The sequence below is a fragment of the Pan troglodytes genome, chromosome X, assembly GCF_028858775.2.
Source record: "Pan troglodytes isolate AG18354 chromosome X, NHGRI_mPanTro3-v2.0_pri, whole genome shotgun sequence".
Classification (NCBI taxonomy): domain Eukaryota; kingdom Metazoa; phylum Chordata; class Mammalia; order Primates; family Hominidae; genus Pan; species Pan troglodytes.
In genome coordinates this window covers 115,490,292-115,513,149 of record NC_072421.2, presented here as the reverse complement: position 1 = coordinate 115,513,149, position 22,858 = coordinate 115,490,292, and the positions used below count along the sequence as shown (strand labels likewise).

At 38.2% G+C, this 22,858-nt stretch overlaps 1 protein-coding gene across 17 annotated transcripts in view; it reads left to right on the top strand.

Moving 5' to 3' along the window:
* KLHL13 (kelch like family member 13) overlaps positions 1-22,858 on the top strand; it is a 218,669-nt gene that overhangs the window by 103,743 nt on the left and 92,068 nt on the right. The window lies entirely within an intron of this gene.

Below are 22,858 nucleotides of genomic sequence, written 5' to 3'. Positions count from 1 at the left end.
TCCAAGGGGCCAGGCATCTTGTTCAACTTGTTTACTGCTTTAATCGCAGCACCTACAACCATTTCTTACAGACAAGTTACTCAATAAATATTTGCTGAATGAATGAATAAAGGAATTAACCATTTCCCCTCTGTCTGTGCTCTTGTGCACTAATCCCACCCTTTTCTCTGATTTTTATCCATGAGTCAATAGTAATAGAAATAAACGATTGAATAAATAAGTAGGGTAGAAGAGACAAGTCTTCCTTACAGAAGAATTCCATATTTTATTTGTGAATGTTTGTTTGTATATATATCTTCTTTAGAGGCTGGAACTTTATTCTCCTTCCACTGGGTGTTAATTTAATGATTCACTTACAAAGAAAAGAATGTGGAATGGAAAAAAAATGGTAACTTTATAGTGAAGAAATCTGACAAATACTACCAGCAGTAGACAGAATACCCCCGCCCCCCACCCCCACCCAGGATGGCCACATTTTAATCCCCAGAACCTGTGACTATGACACTGTTCATGGCAAAGTGGACTTGCAGATGTGATTAAGTTAAGGTCTTTGAGATGAGGATATTATCCCGGACCATTCCGGCAGGCCCATTGCAATCACAAGGATCCTTATAAAAGGGACACAGGTGCAAGTCAGAAAAAGGAGATGTGATGATGGATCCAGAGGTTGGAGTGATGCTCTTTGAAGATATAGGAAGGTGCCACAAGCCAAGAATGCAGGTAGCCTCTAGAATCTGGGGAAAAAAATAACAACAACAAGAAAACCATCTCTCCCCTGAAGCTTTGCCAATACTTAATTTTTGACTTCTGACCTCCAGAGCTGTAAGATCATCAACTAGGGTTGTTTAAAGCCACCATTTGTGATCATTTGTCACAGTGGAAATAAGTTAATATGCCTCATTTTCAGAGTCTGGCACAAAGGCTTCCTAATATATACCAGGAGCTGTAATTTCTGACTTGATATAAGCACAAAGAGGAATTGATGGTGGTGGTGGTCAGAAAGGGGCACACAGTAAAAGGTACTAGAACTCTGGCTGCTTTAAAAAGCAACAACATTGCCAGGTCTCAGTTTCAGTGCTGGCACTGGTTTTCCTGACTCTGTCTACAAGATATTTAACAGTAAGTTGGGCAAGGTGGGATCAGAAGTAACTAGCTATTTGTTATTTAAAATTGAATATTCAAATATTTATCTATATTTTTCTTATCCAATTGTATAATTTATGCTCATTGAGAAGTATTTGGAAAAATTATAGGAAAGTATAATCCCACTGCACTGAAAGCGCTGTTAATATTTTGGATCTCATAAATACAAATGTTTATTCAACACAAAGATTCCCCAGTATTGTAAACATGACATATCCAATGTCCAATCCCATGTAATCTTAGCCCTGAGTACCTGCCTTCTCATCTATATTCTTGGTATTGTTTGATGACACCACCATTCACTCAGGTGTCTGACTCAGAAACTGGGGCATCATCCTGGACCCTTTCTCATCCTTCACACTCAGTTAGTCACTAAGTCCACTTCTCCTTCCCAATTATTTCTCCAATTCACTCCCCCTGCTGTTTTATCCTTATTATCACTTCCTTAGATTTGGCCCACATAATTTGTCAGCTAGATCATTAAAATATGCTTCTAATCTGTTTTTTTTTTTTGCTTCTAGTCTTAGCCCTCCCCTTCTCCCCTGACAGTTTATCTCTCTCTTTGCAGCCATAATGATCTTTCTGAAATGTAAATATGGTCATATTGTTTTCTTGTTTAGATTTCTTCAGTGGCTCCCAGTGTGACAAGGTCTCTTATATGGCTCCTGTCTACCTCACCAGGCTTTTCTCCTGCACAGAGCATGCATTGCAGCCTTCCCCAACATTGGAAGATGACACGTTCCCTCATATTGCCACCCTTCTTTCTGGAATGCTTTCTCTCATATGTTGGGCCTAACCCATTCCTGTTTATCATTCAGGACCTCTCTGTGAAACTTTCGCTGAAATATATGCCATGCCTCTTCCAAGCAGAATTAGGTGTCCTTTTCTTATTTATTTATTTATTTATTTATTTATTTATTTATTTATTTATTTTGAGACAGCATCTCACTCTGTCACCCAGGCTGGAGTACAGTGGTGCAATCATGGCTCACTGCAGCCTTGACTTCCCAGGCTCAGGTGATCCTCCCACCTCAGCCTCCTGAGTAGCTGGGACGACAGGCGTGTGCCACCATGCCTGGCTAATTTTTGTATTTTTTTTAGAAATGGGGTTTTGCCGTGTTGCCCAGGCTGGTCTTCAACTCCTGGGCTCAAGTGATTCACCCACCTCAGCCTCCCAAAGTACTGGGATTACAGGCGTGAGCCACCACATGTGGCCAAATATCCCTTTCTAATGGCTCCCCTAGCATTGACTCTTACATTTTGGTGGTGTTAGGGGGGATTGAAGTCCCAGTACTCATAGTAGTTGTATTGGCAAGAGTCATTATAATAGCTAACACTTAAATAGCGTTACTTTGTACTAGGTACAAAACCTTTATGCATATTAATTTATGTTATTCTCATAATAACCTTATGAAGTAGATACTCATCATCATTATTCCCATTTTACAAACAAGGACTTTGAGGCACAGAGAGATTAAGTAAATTGTCTAAGGTCACACAGTAAATAAGCATGGATCCAGGGTTCAAATGCAGGAAGTCTAGCTCCAGAGTCTTTGCATTTAGCCATATGCCAGTCTTTTTCCTTCCCTGGAACGCAAACTCCCTGAGGACAAGGGTTTTGCCTGTCCTGTATCACCTCTCCTGTGTCTCATTACCTAAAACTAATTCATGGCAGTAATAAATACTTCTCATGATGATCTTTTTAGAGAGCGCAGGAAGTGAATGTAGAGGAATGTGTCCTCCTGTCTCTCCCAAGCAGAATTAGGTGTCCCTTTCTTACAGCTCCCATAGTATTAGATCTTATTTCTGTGGTGTCTGTAGTAGATATTAAAGTTCCAATACTAGTAGTACATTGGTTGTATTGGCAAGAGTCATTGTAATAGCCACCCATGGCGTTTACCCTAAGGCCAAGCTAGTTCTGCTTATTTTGGGTGTGCATACATTTACGCTGATAGGTTAAGTACTATTAATGAGTTGGAAGCCTGGAAGTTGATAAAGGTAATTTTTTCTTTTAACAGATGTTCACTTCCCTCCTTTTTCAGTCTTTTATTTTTTCCCCTTTTCATCTTCCCAGCAAACACAGTTACAAGGTGAGCGTTAGAAAGATTATGTAAAATTTTCAAAGGCTCCTGAACAACAGTTGTGTAATGTTCTATTTTGGGTTACATGTGACCAGGAATATGGACCCATGAAATAATTCAGAGCCTTAATGTGGATGCTTTTAAAAATATATAGCCAAAGGACAAAGTTTTCCTTTGTCTTTCTGGTTATCAGTGCTGTGTGATATTTTGACCCCTTCCCTCCATTCGACACTTGGTTTTCTTTGTACCATTGCTTTGTTTCAGATTAAAATGAAAAGAAAAAGATTAATACATTTTTTCCCTGGAAGATCTACCTTTTCATTGGATTATAGTTTCCATGCCTGTCTTTGGGACTTATTAATAGCTATGGCAATTTAAAGGCTTTGTGATCCACAGATAGGCATACTATGATTCTCTTCTAAGAGTCCTTAATCCACCATTGAGAGAAGGGCAATGTGTCCTCCTCCCTTCCTGAGGCCCTCTGTATCCATGGTGTGTTATGAAATGCATGATCCTGAAGGTAAAGATGTTTTCCTATATCAGCACAGCATGGCATAGCTGACATAGATATGAGCTATAGATAGCTAGAATAAAATCCTCTAGTGACCTTTGCAGTCTGTTTTAGGGGAAACAAATAACAGAAGCAGCAGAGTGAATCCAAATTAAATTTAATGTTGTTTTTGACAGGAAGAGCTGTGCCTGGATGTAGACAGTGTCATTTCTTTTTCCCTGGCACATTATTGAAAATACTAATATATAACTTTGTCCAAATTTGGCTGAGATCAGCCATTGTCCAGGGCTGGCAGGTCTCTCTCTGTCTTTTTTTTTTTTTTTTTTTGACAGGGTCTCCTTCTGTTGCCCAGGCTGGAGTGCAGTGGCTCAAGTGATTCTCCCACCTCAGCCTCCTGAATAGCTGGGACTACGGGTGCACATCACCATGCCTGGCTAATTTTTTCTATTTTGTAGAGATGGGATCTCGCTATGTTCACCAGGCTGGCTTAGAACTCCTGGCCCACAAGCGATCCTCCCACTTGGGCCTCCCAAAGTGCTGGGCTTATAGGCATGAGCCACCTCACCTGGCTGACTCCTACTTTTGACTTCTCAAACTTGGGAGGCTACTCAAATCAGTGGGAGGTCACTTAGAACACACTTTTCTCTCTAGATTCCCTGAAGCAGTGTTAAGTCTAATAAGGCCTCTAGGGAGCGATAATTATTTGATCTCTGGCCCCCAATGCCTGCCCCTTAATGTTACATTTATCCTTTACTCATGTGATATGAAGGGGAAAGTATATTAATACTAGCTTTCAAGTATACTACTATACTCCTTCCCATTTCCCTTTAAGGGTAGTTTATTTACCTGATTGACCTTTCTGTTGTAAAGGCAGAATGTGATACTGAGTGTGGAGTTTGAAAACCACTGTTTTCTGGTCTTGACTCTGCCAACTTAACAGTGGTACCAGTTTCTTTCTTCTTCCTTTTTTTTTTTTTTTGTTTTTAGAACAGAAATACTTTCTCCTGTCTTGAAAATTAATGAGGTAATAAGCTTGAATCACTGTGTTCTCCCTGAAAGGTGGACCCTGAATAAATTCAAGCTGATTTTTTTGAAAGGAGCTGAAAGCAGAGTTAAGGCTATTTGTTTTTCTAAGAATAGCTGTGGCTCCACAAATAACATACTACACTTTTTTTAGAGAGGAAAAGATTGTAGAGATAGTGTTAACCCTCTCAAATGTAAAATGACAGGGAATCTGATATTCAAAGGTGAGATCATTTGTCCAAGTTCATGTAGCAAGGTAAAGGGCCAAGACATGAGTACCGAGAGGTTTGGTTTTTCTTTTTTTTTTTGGCACAATTAAGAGTTATTTTTGCCTCAGAAATCTGCATTTCACATATTTAATGCAAAATAAAACCCTTCTTTGGTAAAATACATTCTGTTAGACTTTCACTATTGTACAGTCCATGTGATGAACTTAGTATTTATAGTTAAATTAGTATAGCCTTTACCACTATTTTTGTATGTAAAATACTTTCCCTCTTATCTAAATAGTTCCAGTAGTTTCTTTTCTGTGGGTTGGATAGAAAGTAAGTATTGATCTAATAATCATTGGGTGGTAGGGAGATGGATAAAAATAGAATGGAATGGAAACTCAACCCAGTCTGTTCTAAACTTTGCTATGTGTGCAATTCTGATGTATTATATGGCCTTAAACATATATTTAATGACACATCTACATCCAGGCACAGCCCTTGCTGTTAACAACATTGTTAATTCAGTTACGCTTCACTCTCCTGCCTCAGTTATTGTTTTCCCTAGAAAAGACTGCTAAAATCATTACACAATTTCTTTCCAGCTATTTATAGGCCCATGTCTTAGTTTTCTATTGCTGCTGTAACAAATTACCATAACTCCAGTGCCTTAAAAGAACACTGATTTGTTACCTTACAGTTCTGCCGGTCATTGGCCAAAAATTAAAGGACTGTGTTCCTTTCTGGAGGCTGTTGGGGAAAATCCGTTTCCTTGCCTTTCCCAGCGTCCAGAGGCCACCTATGTGCCTTTGCTTGTGTCTCTCTTCCTCCATCTTCAAAGCCAGCAGTGCTGGGTCAAATCTTTCTCACATCTCCTCACTTGAACCTCTGCTGCTTTCCTCTTCCAATGTTAAGGAGCACAACTGAATAATCCAGGATAATCTCCCCATCTCACAGTCTTTAACTTAATCACACCTGCATCATCTCTTGCTATGTTAGGCAACATATGCATAGGTCCCAGGAATTAAGATGTGGACATCTTTGGGGACCCATTATTCTGCCTACCACACCCTATATCTATGTCAAGTATACCATACTGTGAGTTTTCTTTTGGAGGGTATTAAGATAATGGCTGTTTTCAAGTTAAAAAATTATTTTCAAAAATATTTATCACAAATCTTTGTCCCAGTGCCCTCCATGCAAGATAGTTTCCAGCCATTATGAATAATTGTTTAATATTTTATATATACAGTCATCTGTTGTTATCTGTGGGGCATTGGTTCCAGGACCCCCTGAGGCTGCAAAAATCCACAGATGCTCAAGTCCCTGATAACATTAATACATTGTAATCAAAGCCCATTCAAATTTTTTCCAGTTATCCCAAAAGTGTTATTGACAGCAGAAAGCTCAACTTCAGAATTATGCATTGCAATTAATTGTAATGTCTTTTTAGTGTTTTTCTATCTGGAACACTTTCTCAGTCTTCTCTTGACTTTCATGACCTTGACACTTTTGAAGATTACAGGCCAGTTAATTTGTAGAATGTCCCTCAGTTTTCATTAGTCTTAATTGTTCCTCATGATATTATTGAGGTTTTGCTTCTTCAGCAGGAATTGCACAGACATGATCTTCTCATTGCATCCTATCAGGTGGCACCTGATATTGATTTGTCCCATACAACTTGATAACTTGATTAAGGTGGTATCTGTCAGGCCTCTCCACTGCAAGGTTACTTTTTCTTTTATTTCTAATTAATAGTATTTCTGATGAGGTTGAGAATACTTTGAGACTATACAAATATCTTATTCCTTATCAGACTTTCAATATTTCATTTATTGCATCAATATGGAATCATAGTTTCCTATTTTATTGTTATAATCCTTGATTTATTTTGATGCCAAATGGTCTCATATTTGTATGATCCCCTTTAAGCTGGTTTATGTATCTTTTTCACAAGTCTCAATCATCCTTCCTTATGTTTGGAGTTTATCTTGTACTTTCTGAGTGCTTCATTACATTCCATTTCATCTTGTACTTTCTCTGCATTAGCTCTGGAATCAGGCATCATGGTTCCTTTTAGTGGATAATCATATCTCGAACCAAAATCTGTTTGCTAGGAGTGCTCATTGCTATTCCAGTATTGCTGTTCCAAGGCCCTTTTGATGGAGAGAGCTAGGAAATATTTGTATACATGTATATACACACATAAATACATATACACATTTATACATATATGTTTATATCTTTATCCATTGAAACCATGAATTCTCACCAATACCTTCAATTTTAATCCAATACCATAGAGTTCATTCTAGTTTTCTCCCTTTTCATGATTTCACTTCTCAATTGGTAACATTAAGAAACATGTCTCTTATTATTTGACCAGTTCCTTCACATGTAGCCCATGCCCTGTTGACACACCCTTGCCTCCCCGACTGTGACTTCCAGAAATCCTGGCTGTAGCTGCCACCTCCCTGCATGAATACCCTCATTTTGTTTGCATTTCACCTTACCACATCAGTCCACCATTGATGTAGTCTTCCTGCAATGACACCTTCCTCATCTTCTCAAGCCCCACAAAGAGTCTCTATGGTGCCCTCTTCATAGGGCATGCCTACTTTGCTTGGTCCCACTAATGGATTGAACTGTTCAGGAAGGGGAAGGGAAGGAACATTTTCTGTACTTTGACGAGTTGTTGCGACCTTTTTCCTTACAACCATGGTAAGGATTACTACCCTTGTACTGGATATTTACTTGCTATTGTTGTAGTTCCTATAAATTCTGCTTTCCTGTAGTCAACATCCACATTTTAAAATTATAATTTATGAGATTTTTGCTTGTCAATTTGAGTCCTTTTCTTCAGATTAATATTGTTTACTGGTTTATTATTATTACTGGTTTGATTTTTGCCTAATAAGGTGTTAAAAATGAGGCAACTGGAAATAAGATGATTTTCACGTAATTATGGTATAATTTATAGAAACACTACTGCTTTCTCATAATACTTCTTTTTGTTATTTTTATGTTTTTCATTTAACTTTTTTTCTTTTCACTAACCAAACAAACAGCAGTGATAAATATAAACTATCAGCAAAGCTGGCTTAGAAGAAAGAGTTTAAAAAAAATGAGACAGGATCTCTATGTTGTCCAGGCTGGTTTTGAACTCCTGACTTCAAGTGATCCTCCCACCTTGGCCCTCCAAAGTGTTGGGATTACAGGCGTGAGCCACTACGCCTGGCCAGAGTGAAGCCTTTCATTTTTGAATAGAGGTATTTTAAAAACCTATTGCACAGTAACCTATTCCTGGTTATTTAGGGTTAGGAACATGAGTTCAAAAAGTCTGACTTCCTTAGCATGGCATAGAAAGCTCTTCACATTAGGTTCTCAGATTTCCTTTCTAGCCTCAGTTTCTGCTGCTTCTCATTTTGGTACTCTGTGCTATTACTGTACCACATTATTTTCCCTTCGCCAAGTGTGCCACATTCTTTTGTATTTCTGTGGTAGTGTGCGATTACCCAGAAGGTAGATCAAGCACATGCTTGGAACACCAAACAGACATAGGTACCAAACAATGAGGAAGAAAAAGAGTATTTGATGTTTCATGTCATCATCAAGGAAATTAGATCTTTGTTGGACTTCCTTACACTTAATTCATAATTTAGAATTATTTATATTTTGAAATACATGTGAGGGAGCACCATAGCCTTTTCTGTAATTAAGGCCCCTGTACGTTATTTTAGGCCCTTCTCTGTGCCTTTGCTTTTGCTGGATCTTAGCACTGTGAACTCTGCCTCTGAGAGAATTACATGATATTCCATCCCATAGCATTTTACTTATTTATTTATTTATTTATTTTCGAGACAGAGTTTTGCTCTTGTTGCCCAGGCTGGAGTGCAATGGTGCGATCTCGACTCACCGCAACCTCCCCCTCCCAGGTTCAAGCAATTCTCCTGCTTCAGCCTCCCAAGTAGCTGGAATTACAGGCATGCAGCACCACGCCCGGCTAATTTTGTATTTTTAGTAGAGACTGGGTTTCTCCATGTTGAGGCTGGTCTCGAACTCCTGACCTCAGGTGATCCGCCTGCCTCGGCCTCCCAAAGTGCTGGGATTACAGGCGTGAGCCACCGCGCCTGGCCTCCATCCCATAGCATTTTATTGCACATCTATCATAACACTTAGCACTTTGTATAACAATTTTTAAATTATCTCTCCTGACCAAACCATGAAGTCCATGAGGAAAATGACATCTTCCCATCTAGCCATCTATTTCATGCATCTAACCCGGTGATTTAGGCAAAGTAGAGACTCATTAAGTGTTGTTAAACTGAATAATTATTGTCTTGTTTATAGATGCAGGTGGTAGCTTTTATAGCAGAGATTGAATTATGTCTCTTTAACCGTTACCGCACTTGATTCATTAGTATCTGTTCGGATAGAATTTGACATGTCCAGGCAGTCCAGTTTGTTAATATAACAAACTGTTCAGAGAATTGGCAGTGTTCAGAAATAAGAAATCTGAAAAATCTGTAAGATTCATATGCAACACGATGATTTACTGGAGGCTTTTTTTTTTTTTTTTTTTTTTGACGGGGTCTTGCTCTCACCCAGGTTGGAGTGCAGTGGCATGATCTTGGCTTGCACAATCACTGCAACCTCTGCCTCCCAGGCTCAAGTGATCCTCCCACTTCAGCCTCCTGAGTAGCTGAGACCACAGGCATGTGCCACCATGCCCAGCTAATTTTTCGTATTTTTGGTAGAGACACGGTTTCATCATGTTGCTGAGGCTGGTCTCGAACTCCAGAGCTCCAGCAATCCACCTGCCTCAGCCTCCCAAAATGCTGGGATTACAGGTGTGAGCCACCATACCCGACCCTACTGGTGGCTTTTTCTTCCATCTTGTCCAGTGTTCTGACAATCAGGATTTAGCCTTGTATACTCATGTTCATTCAATTGCATTAGTTCTTTAAAAATCATAGAATCTTTTCAGTTAGATTTGGATTAGAGTTGTAGGTGCTTTCTGATTTGTTCACTTTAAGCAGTTCAAGGAGAAAACAATGAAAAATTTTGTTGTTGGATGGATATCACATTGGCTCTTTTGCTGCTTAAATATCATCTATCCATGGCCTGCAGGAGCTATAGAATATCTTAACTCGTTGGGGTCCTATTACGATAGTCCTGCCCTAGACTACGAAAAGGTTCCAAAGGTCATCTTTTGAGTTTGAAGCCATCTGAGTAGAAAGTTTTCTAATGGCAGTGGTTCCCAGATGCCAGTTAGTTCATGGAAGCTGGTTTGTTATGGATATTGTCACAGGTCTGCAGTGATGTATGAGAAACAACAGTGTAGTGATTATCTACCAGAAAGCTAACTTTATTGATTGCAAAGGACCATCCTTTATTCTGAGATTGTTCTTTACACTTTTTGCTTGTTCAAATGCTCTTTTGTCCTTAATTTAATGAAATTAAATTTACGATGGTAATCAAGGACTGTATCTGTATCTTTATATGAAACCCTTGAGACAAGGTATGTTTCAGAACTTACATTCTTTTTGGATTTTAGAAAGGTAACAGTCTGTATATCCTATATTACATAACAGCCCCAGCAGGGTTTGAGGTGACACCCCGTAATCAGTTACAGTAATGTTACTGCAGTGAAATATAAGAATATTTATATTAAGTGAGAGAAAAAGCCTGTGAATAGCCTCATGTCAGTTCAGGTCAAGCTTGACTGCCAGATGAGTTCATATCAGTTCAGATTTTGCTGCCAAATGAGTTACAGGCAAGAAAAAATTGATTTCCAAGTGTTTGAATTTTGAAATTGTGGATAAGGGGTTGCCTTTTAAAATGTCCTTACTTTGTAAAATAAAGTTGAGTATCCTATGTAGGACCCCAAAATGTTTTTGAAATTTCATTGGTCCACAAAATCCAAAACGTGGGAAACAGCCCTTGAAAGCTATTGAAGTGAGTATAACATTACTGTTACACTCATCCCTAGCCAATAATAATTTTCCTCTCTATTTTGTTTGCAAGGAAATACATTGTTGTTGGTTATAATCTTTGGATGTTGTAAAAATCTCCAAATATACTTTTAATCAAAGTAGATTGAAATTAAGTTTATCTTGTAGCAATTTTAGGACGCTGGGGCAGGAGAGAAGGTTGCAGCCTGAATCCATCCACAATTCCCAGTGATGGATTAGGATTCTGTGATAGGGATGGGTTCTAGCTTGACAAGTCCTCCCGGCTGCATTTGTTTGGCCAAATAGATTAGTGAGGAGATTGGTCTGTTTTGGGTAAGGGCAATGGTAAATACCTACATGCACTTAGGTTAACTGATTAATCTTTGGTATTTGTAGCTTAGGTTTCTATCCATCAGATGGGGTTAACAGTTCCCATCTCACAAGTATAAAATGAGTTAGGAGCTATGGAAGTACTTTGACAATGAAGATCACGTTAGCATATAAAATAATAATCTTAAAGAAGAAGTTATGTAGTATGAACTAATAGAATCAAAACAACACAGCTGCACAATTCTTGTCCTAGTAAATTTGTCTAGAAAGTAGACTTGGTAAAACAATTATTTGACCTAACTGGGCTATAATTTGGCTCTTGCTTAAAAACAGTATTTCTCCGTTCTATGTGACAGTTATTTATTTATTGGCCCTCAGCTTCAGATTCACCATGTGTTGCCTGCTCTGCGAAAATGGACCTGAAACTTTTGTTTTCTATTTATTTATTTATTTATTTTTAATAGATTTTTTAAATTATACTTTAAGTTTTAGGGTACATGTGCACAACCTGCAGGTTTGTTGCATATGTATACATGTGCCATGTTGGTGTGCTGCACCCATTAACTCGTCATTTACATTAGGTATATATCCTAATGCTATCCCTCCCCCGTCTCCCCACCCCCCAACAGGCCCTGGTGTGTGATGTTCCCCTTCCTGTGTCCATGTGTTCTCATTGTTCAATTCCCACCTATGAGTGAGAACATGCGGTGTTTGGTTTTTTGTCCTTGTGATAGTTTGCTGAGAATGATGGTTTCTAGCTTCATCCATGTCCCTACAAAGGACATGAACTCATCCTTTTTTATGGCTGCATAGTATTCCATGGTGTATATGTGCCACATTTTCTTAATCCAGTCTATCATTGTTGGACATTTGGGTTGGTTCCAAGTCTTTGCTATTGTGAGTAGTGCCGCAGTAAACATACGTGTGCATGCGTCTTTATAGCAGCATGATTTATAATCCTTTGGGTATATACCCAATAATGGGATGGCTAGGTCAAATGGTATTTCTAGTTCTAGATCCCTGAGGAACCTTTTGTTTTTATCTTTTTTTTTTGTTTTGAACCTTTTGAATGGTTGCTTCCTTTACCACCTGACACTGAAGTTTTGTCAGTAGAGGGTGCTGGAAAGGCACATCAGGAAGGAAGTACTTTGACAATGGTGACCACTTTAACATATCAAATCATAATTTTGAGGAATAATTATATGGTACAAATTTATATAGTATTTATATGTTCATATAGTTTATATAATATTTATATATTTATATAGTTGTTATATATAATATGTATAATTTACATAGCATTTATATGGTTTTGCTTCATGGTTCCCTGTGTGCTTGCTCAGCAGGCTGTTTTTTGAGCATCTTCACCAGTGCTCAGCTTCTTTACCCAGTGGTCAGTAGCTTCTCCTGGTGCCCCCAGAGACAGTTTTATAGCAGAGTATTTCTGGTAGGACACTTTCCAGAAAGTGTATTTTGAGCATGTCCCAAAGGGTGGGTTTCTGACAGATTCCAGGTAATGAGCACCACAGCAGCTTCTCTACCCTTCATTGTGCTGTGGCTGTGCCCTCTCCAATAATGTCTGGATCTCAGCCTTGAGCAGAAGTCACTTTCTTTGGTGCTCTTTCTCAGCCCTAGGGGTAGTTGCTCCTGATATCTGTGATTCTTTGATTCTTGTGTTTTTTTTAGAATCTCTTTACTTATTACTAGCCAATTTCTCATTACTCCAATTTCCTGTTATTCCAACCCTCTGTCATAGTTAATAATTTCTTATGTACAACTCTCCCTGTTCAAATTACTATGCGGTTTCTCTCTCCTGAGTAGACCCAGACAGTTGCAACCAATTAAAGATCTCTCTGAGCCACCATGTATCACTGGCAAGCCAATTCTTAAGAGATGATATCGCTGTATCTGTAGTTGAAAAAATTCAAATATCTTTTAGGGAAATGTCTCAAAATCCAATGAAGTTTAGCTGTTCTTCCCATGGGGTCTCTGTGTACCTATGTATTTGTCTCTCTTTCTCTATCTTCATGTCCCACCACCTTAACTGTGAGTTCTCACTCTTCTCTCCTTCTCCATCTATTTGCCTTCATACACTTAGTTTCCAACCCCAGCATTGCTTTTGGCTTCCCTGTGTCTCAATTTCTGTCTTGGTGAGGCAGCGATATAAAAGATCATAAATTAATGAAATCAAGGACATGAAAGTGCTTTGTAATTAGTAGAGTACCATACAAAGTGGTGATATTACTTGTGTTTATTAAATAGTTTTCTCTTCTATGTTTTCAAATGTTCAATTATGTTTTATTTTAAGAGCTTTGTGGGTGCCTTCAGGGGTACTTACAAACTAGTAAAATAGATACATCAATACATAGAATTATTAGACAAGACTGAATGTGCTGGGTGCTAAAATAGGGGAACAAATGAGGAGCCCTGAAAATTAGAATTTAATTGTGGTCTGAGGATTCATGGATTATTTCCAAGGAGAATCATCTGACCTTGAAGGACCTTACCTGCAATTTATTAAATGTTTGTGGCACAAATGAGCCTTGCGATACGTACTTTACATATATTATCATATTGAATCTTTACATTCATCCTTATATTCTTAAATTATTTTATGTCTTAGACTGATTTCAAAATATTGTGCTTGAAGACAGATTTTTGTTCATTTGTTTTATTTTTAATTGAAACTTACCTCCAGTTATGTGTGAAAACTCAGTGGCAGTAAAATCTACAAGATAGAACATTATGTTGCTTTTCAGGTATTTTCTATTTTCATATTCATTCATGGATACCTACATTTTAAAAGATGGTTGAACACTTTGCACCTGAGAACTAGAGTAAATATATGATAATCTCTATATTGAAAAAGGGAAACATTTTGTTTAAAAATTGATGACTCAGTCTCTTTTTTTTTCATAAGAGAGTGTGTCAGTAGGCTTCTAGGAGATGGCATACTTTATGAAAAAATGTAGCATACTATTTAAATTAGAGGTGGTTATGCTTTGAATGCAAAGTATCCTGTCAAATGACAGGATGAGTGCATCTCCCAGTGGAAGATGTTGCAAAGTGCAAGTGAGTATGAGTCTTCCCGAAAGCATTTGTCTTTATAGCTTGGCTTCTATGAGATGCCCACCAAAGACACTTAATCTTTTATCTTAGAAAGTCAAGATGGATGAGTCTTCAGATTTATTAGGAACCCTTCTTTAGTTTTGAATATTTTGTGATGAATCCATACTTTATCTTTTTGCAGATGAGATGGAAATGTCCTGTTTCTTTGGCAAATAATATGTGAGCATAGCACATGTAGCTTTTTTTTTAAAAATAGGCTATGATTTGATCAGTGTTTTCTGAAGTATTATGTGCGTGCTACTGGTGGTATACGTACCCGTAGAAATAGACAGACTAACACAATTTGAATATATTTGTTACTTATTTTAACGCTGATTAGGAAAGAAAGCCTGGTATATCACACTTGTCATTTCTTAGATAGTACTGAAGTTAAGACTATGCAGGTAACAACACCTCACCCAGACCAAGTGAATTACTGGTGCAGTGTTCAGGCATGCCCAAGAATGTATTGCTGCATTCTTTTCATAGATACAGCAACACTCTACTACCAGAAAATAGTAATATTTAAATATACAAAGTATTTATAACATACATAATTACAAATTGGAATCGGTTCTATGCTCTTTTTTTGTTTTGTTGTTGAGGTCAGCATGGATCAATGGATAAAAATTGAATTTTTAAAATGTAAAGATGCAGACTGTGAGGGAAATCTTATTAGGGGATGATTTTGATGAAGTTAGTCATGTAGCTTTAGACAAACTTGAAGACCAAATTTAGCAAACTGTCTGAATCATCTGCTACTGTTACAGAAGGACCAACTGCAAAGAAAACAACTATCACACAAATTTGATGAAAGTGTTTGAAATTTGTATTTTCATAAGTATGATGAGAATGAACCTCTTTCCTTGTATGTCAGATGTGTAGAGACACACATTCTGCTGTGAAACCTTTCAATCCTGTGCTTTTTTGAAACACAAAGTGTGCTATACAAAGTCCACCTGAGAGGTTCCTTAAAAAGTTGAACATAGAGTTATCATATGACCCAGAAATTCAGAAACTCCTAGGTGCATATCCCCCCAAATTAAAAACTAGTACTCAAACAAATGTACACCCATGTGCAGGGAGGGACTATTCACAATACCCAAAGGTGAAAAGAGCTCAAATGCCCATTAACTGATGGATGGGTAAATAAATTGTGGTATGTACATATAATGGAATACTCAGCCATATAGTATATTAGAAGTATCAGTACTTCTAATATACTAGTAAATAGTGGATGAGCCTCCAAAATATTATGTTAGTGAAAGGAGCCAAGCACAAATGATTAGATACTATATGATTCAATTTATGTGAAATACTAAAATAGATAAATCCATAGTGACAGAATGCAGATGCAAGGGGCTAGGGGGAGGGAGGAGAGAATGGGGAGCAACTGCTTAATGGGTATGGGTTTTATTTTGGAGTTGATTAAAATGTTTCACAACAAGATAGAAGGGGGTGTTGCGCAACATTCTGAATGCACTGAATGCCACTGAATTGTTTACTTGATAGGTGCAGCAAACCACCATGGCACATGTATACTTATGTAACAAACCTGCACATTCTGCACATGTATCCTGAAACTTAAAGTAAAATAAAAAATTAAAAAAAATCACCACTTTTATCTTATGTGGATTTCACCTCAGTATGGAAAAAATAAGACTTACCCAGTAGTGTGGTATGTGTGACATTTTATGGGGAATAGGATGATGTTAGGTTGTGCATAAGCATTTCTTATTACAGGAGTTAAGTATGTATTTTTACAATTGCCTTCTTTTTATGAGAAATTATTAGTTTCCTATTTGCAGTAATAAGTTTTCCTTTAAAGATAAATGTAAGTTTTAAAGAAAAAATAAGATGGTACTGATATGACACATGAAGGCAGTTCACAAGTGAATGAAAAATGGCAGCTTCAAAGAGACATTTTGTTTTATGTTCAAGCCAACTAATTTTAATTTTTATTATGTTATTATTATAATTATTATTGTTTTAGAGACAGAGTCTTGCTCTATTGCCCAGGCTGGAGTGCAGTGGCACCATCATAGCTCATTGCAGCCTTGAACTCTGTGACTCAAGTGATCCTCCCACCTCAGCCTCCCTCACAGGCATGTACCACTACTCCTTGCTATTTTTTTTTATTTTTTATACAGACGAAGTCTCACTATGTTGTCCAGGCTAGTCTTGAACTCTTCCCACTTCAGCTTCCCAAAGTGTTGGGATTACAGGCGTGAGCCACTGTGCCTGGCCAATTTTTAGTGAGAACATATTGGACACTAGTTGCTGTTTATGAAAGTTGAACGAGATGTGACTTTTGCCTTAGGAAAAACTTCCAACCTAAAGGTGATAAGCCAAATCTATAAATAATTCAAGGAAGAAGCTGAATGTGCCCAGTGAGACTGGAACAGAGGACAAACAGACTGAGGCCAAGACCAGGTACCTGTTTGGTTTGATTACCAGTACCATTTCAGAAAATGCTAGAATAGGCTTCTGGGTGTAGTGGCTCATGCCTGTAATCCCAGCACTTTGGGAAACCGAGGATGGAGGATTGCTTGAGACCTGGAGTTCAAGACCAGCCTGGGCAACATAGCGAGACCCCATCTCTAAAAAAATAAAAAAACTAGTGGGCATTGTGGCAAGCACCTGTAGTCTCAGCTACTCAGAAGACTAAGGTGGGAGGATCACTTGAGCCCAGGAGTTCGAGGCTGCAGTCACCTATAATCACACTACTGCACTCCAGCCTGGGTGACAGAACAAGACCCTGTCACTAAAAACGGGAAGGAAGGAAGGGAAGAAGGAAAGAAGGAAGAGGGGGAGGGAGGAAGGAAGATGCTAGGATATATAGGAAGAAGTTAAACTAAACTCTATGTACAAGTGCAAACAAAACCCCAACTTAATATTGGCATTCATGGTTGATGGAAAGATGGGAGTTGGTGGGAAACCATTTTAGAGCAAAATTTGCTTTTGAAATTAGAAACAGGGAGAAAAATTACTTAATAAATGCAGCAGCCCAGGCGTGGTGGCTCACGCCTGTAATCCCAGCACTTTGGGAGGCCGAGGTGGGTGGATTACCTGAGGTCGGGAGTTCGAGACCAGCCTGACCAACATGGAGAAACCCCGTCTCTACTACAAATACAAAATTAGCCGGGCGTGGTGGCACATGCCTGTAATCCCAGCTACTCAGGAGGCTGAGGCAGGAGAATTGCTTGAACCCAGGAGGCAGAGGTTGCAGTGAGCCGAGATCATGCCATTGCACTCCAGCCTGGGCAACAAGAGCGAAACTCCAACTAAAAAAAAAAAAAAAAAGCAACAGATAATGTAATCAAGTTTCATATACTGTGGTCCTTTTTGCCTCTACCTTTTTCTCTCTCAGTAACTTGGCAGTCCGCTGGGCTTCCTCTCTCCCTAAAAATCTCACATTTAAAGGTAGCATAGTAGAGGGCTTGAGAATATATGCTCTGGAGCTAGACTGCTTGGGTTCAAATTCCAGTTCCAATATTTACAGATCGTGTAACCTTAGTCATGTCACTTGATTTTTCTATGTATTTGTTTTATCTTCTGTAAAATGGGATGTTAATAGTAACTGCATTATAAGGCTTTGGTAAGGATTAAATAAGTTAAATGATTAAATGTGGTAAGCATTTATAACACTGCTTGGCACATGGTAAGTGATCAAACAAATGTTAGCCATTATCATCATCTCCAGTCAGTAAATCCTGTCAATTTTGTCTCCTAAAAGTCTTTTTGAATGTCACCCACTACCACTGCCTTAGTTTAAGATCTTATGTTGTCACAATTGCAATTGTGCCTTAACTAGTCTTGCACCCGCACCCTCTCTCCTAACCATCCCCTCTGTCTCACTTGACTGCCTGACATTTGCTTATTCTGAAATACTCAGCTCAGATGTCACCTCTGTGAAACTTTCCCTGATCCTCTGTGCTAGTCCACTTAGGGCTCTCCATGTGCACTTATATCCTTTGGAACATATCTCATTTATAGCATAGCTTATATAGTACTGTGACTGTACCTGATGTTCCCTGGGTTGTGTCCACCTTGAAGGTGGGAAACTGGGTTTACTTAGTTTTGAACTTCCACCCTAAACACAGCCCCTGGTACAAAGTAGATGCTTATTGAATGCTTGGGTGGATTATTGAATGGGCTCTGCCTGTAGAAAGCTAGTTTACAGTCTTCATTTGGGAAGCTAAGTTGAACACACCTAAGAATAAATAACTATGAACATTGTGTAGTAAGTGCTGAAAGAGTTTAGAAGGAAAAGGGGAGTGCTGGGGGTAATCAAATTATACTTCAAAAAGGTAGAGCTTGATTTAGAACTTAAGAATGGGCAGAACTTGTGTGAACAGAGAGGCAGCCACAATCTACTATGCAAAAGGGATGTTTTATGAGTTGAATGGGTGGTGACAGAAAAAAAGAAAGAAAGAAACCCAGCCTTAGCAAAACAGAGAAGAGACCAGTCTAATTAGGGTGTGTGTATGTGTGTTGATGGGGGGAAGGTATATGTTGAAAAGTACAAGTAGATCATAACCTATAAACAGGGTGTGTTCTAAAGATTTATTTACAAATCATTTGTTTGGACATGACACATAATATACATGGTTTCTAGCCAGCTCAAAATATTGTATTTAACCTACTTAATAGTGAACTATCCCAGGGACAGTGTTCCAGAGCCTGGGAGCAGAGAGTCAGGAAAGGTGCGATGGATTCTGGGCTAGAAGACAGAGTGATAGAGAAATTGAGATTTGTTGTTCTCCTATGACCCTTTCTGCTTTTTTTTTTTATTTTTATTTTTTACATCTCAGTTTCTCTAAGAGAAAGTTTCTCTATCCCTCAAGGCACCCCATGCTGCTAACTTCCTTGAAACAGAACCCCACCCAAAGTTGCTAGGGCTCTAAAAGGCTCTCTCTCACCTCCAGCCTGCCTCATTCCCTCAGGGCAACAGCTCTTTGCTATTTGAAGAAACTTGACTAAACTCATTCATGCCAATGTGTGAATAACTGATAGCCACCTCATCCTGGCAGCTGTACTTACTTTAATTTTAACAGCCTTCTTGTTAGCTCAAATGAACCTGTAATTGCTGGAATTTCTGGCACTGGTACAGAGCAAACAATGTGGGAGGGGGGTGAGGGTTACAGAGAGAGAGAGAGAGAGAGAGTGAGAGAGTTTCACTGTAGGAGAAGATATTTTGAGACAGGGAAAGCTTTGGCCAAGAGCTTTGCCTAATTTTCCTTTCTTCTCCACCCCCCTCCCCCAAATTGTTCTTGTGTATTCCTCTTCACAGGTTTACTATAGGCTGCAAGTTGTTTTTTCTTATTACTTTTTAAGAATAACTTCTGTAGCAGTTCTGGGTATGGTGGTACTGTGTTTTTTAGTTGTGTGCAAATCTGGGATTACCTGTAATGGGAAATAGGGTTGAATAGATAAGGTGGGGCTGGGGGTTGAGGGGACCTTGAAAGTGGAGTCTACAAATACATCCATAGAAGTAAGTAGTCATGGAAAGTTTTTGAATAAAAGCTTAAGATGATGAAACCAATAAAGGTGGCAAAATGAATTCTAAATTTCGAATTAGAAATGATGGAGTATTATGTTTACTCTTGGCTTGGCATTGGTTTATACAGAATCATATTTCTGGTTACCATTTTTCATGGTTCTGGGCATTCACCTTTAATTGTTAGTATCTCTCTCCTTGGCTGTCTGTTCTCTGTGGCTCCTGAGCCAATCTTTCTTCAGGATTAATATGCTCCTAGAAGCTTTTATGACTTTTGTATTACCAACTAGCACATAAGGGCTTATACATTCTGTTTCTGTGTCCCAAAATTCAAGTCTAATGTTAGCAAAACACAACTCTCATTTATAAGACTTTTTTTTTTTTTTTTTTTTTTTACTTTTTAATGAAAATTTCCAGCCTTTCCAAACATACCCCAAAAACACACTGGAGATAGTGGTTAATGATCTGCATCAGTTAGCCCTCAGAGCTGCAGGAACCTCCACACCCACTCCCTAACCTGTGCATGTTAAACCATGTTGTAGATAAGCTCTTCCCTTTGGGGAACCCCATTGTCTTTTATTCTTTATATTGTTCATTATGTAAATATTCTTGATATTTCTCCTCCACCAGTCTGCACAAAGGAGAAGCCAGAAAATGGGGTGAGAAAGGGATTTGAGACATTTCCTTAAGCCTAAATTATAATTCTCTCATTGGAACAGGATTCATAGATCTTTAATCAAATATGTTTATTTTTCTGTTTTGAACGTTAAAAGGGCTTGTTCGCATTGGGCCCTCTTGTGTGTCATTTGTATATTTTGCTCTTGACTGCTCAGCATACCATTTACATTACCAGGTATTGGTGATGTGCAGTGACTTGCTTGGTTGAATTTGCTATTTCATTTTTTTGCTCCATGTAGTGCAGCAGTGATTGTTAAAATTGGATTTTGTGGTTTACTCTTTCATCATCACTTGTAGCAACAGTAATTTAATAGGATTTAACAGTCCAAAGAATATACTTTTTGTCCTTTTCATTTACCAGTCCACAAAATGACTGCTTTTAGGAGATATTGTTTCATTTTTCAATATTCCCTGGCCTAGGTGGTGACAAACTAATAAAATGCATTCATTTGCTTTACCAATCCTATCTTGACTTAGAAAATTGATTACTGACATTTCCCTTCCTTATGGTAGTTAAGTGTTTTCCTTACTCAGTTCGGTTCAGCAGTCACCTATTGATCCATTCACAGCCCCATCCTCATTCATCTATCATAAAGTTATTATATACCTACTATGCTGGGCACCCTGCCAGGCACACATAGGGTCTGTCATGCAAACATCAAAAGGAGCCATTTAGGTATGCTATGTGCAATTGTAACATTTTATTTTTTCTTATGATTCAAATCTTAGTTTTGGAAGGAAAAGGCCCTTTAATGATTTCTTATTTAATTATCATCAGAAAAGTGTAGTTAGGCATGGAGGAGGGAAGAACCTACCTCTGCTGGCTTGATTTCACCAAAATCGCCTCCTATAATTGGGTTACTATGTGACAGGCACTGAGTTAGGTATAATACAAACATAAGGAAGGCCCAACCTCAGTTCTCAGGAATTTATAGTCTAGGGAGACATAGAAGCAGTTTTAACCCAAAGAGAGAGGAGCTATAATATTCAAAGTATCACAGGAGGATAGCAAACCCATTACCTGTATCTTCTAAGGGATGTGAGGGAAAGTTTCACTGAGGGAGGTTTGCTTGAACACTTAAGCATGACTAGAAGTTTGCTTGGTAGAGTAGAAGGGCAGGGAATTCCAAGTGGAATCAGATGTGAAGTCACTGAGGCATGAAGGAGTATGACATGTTTGAAATGTATGCCAAGAAATTGCTAATTACTAGATGAAAGAGAACTCTGTGGAATTGGCATTGGGAAGATATTTCTGGTACAGGTATAGGTTGATCATTTATGTAACTTTTGTCATATAGCTATTCTGTAGCTTCCATTAACTATTCCTTACTTCTCTCCTCCAGCCATTTATGTGAAGACTTTTTTTTTTTGGAGGGGAGGTGTTTAGGAGTCATATTTGTAGTTTTCCCTTAAAATGAATATTAATATAAATATTAATACAATACAGAGGTGACTAATAAACACCAAATTAGGTATCAGGAGACCTGGCTTATTGTTTTCCACTTCTCTCAGCGGCTATGTCACTTGAGCCAAGGCATTTAACAGCTCTGTTTCTTCACGAGTAAAATGGGAATATTAATGCCTGCATTGCCTACCTCAGGATCAGGTTGAAAATGAAAATGAAACTGTTAAAAATAAAGAGGTATAATAAACTCTTTTACTTGGAATTCTGCTGGCTGAGATTAAACTGACATTTAAAGCAAGTAAAATACTTTGTGGAGTATCTGGATAGAAAAATTAGGTTGGAAAATAATTCTTACTTCCTCATTAACCCTCTGTGTCTGCCCTTTAGTCTTTGAAATGTCATTTAGCTTATTTCTATGTTTCCAAACTAACATGATAAAAATTTTAAACTTCCTAATGTTCTGGCATGTATATCTTGGCCCTTTCAAATTCTCAGTGTAACTATTAAATAGCAATTGATTTAAGATTTAGGTGAGTAAAATATAAGTTGGTATATTTCATAGTCAATCTTGAATAATTCATACCTATTAAGTAGTTTGAATTACTAATGAGATACTGTCTATCATTTCTTGTTCCATATGGTGGTAGGACACGAGTTTTGTTCCATTTTAGAAATGTATAAGAGGGTCCTGATTCATTCAATTAGGATTGGGAGGTTATGAGACTTTGGCCTTCTGCCTTCTTTGCCATTTTTCCTAATTCAGTGACAATGCAGGCAGCAGTTACTAGTAGCAGCAAATGACATTTCCATTCATTTTATTTCCTTTGACCCCCATCTTCCCCATTAGATTGAGTGGTAATCTACTGAAATCTGATAAATCACCTGAAACATGAACTTCTAGACTATAGGAGCATGA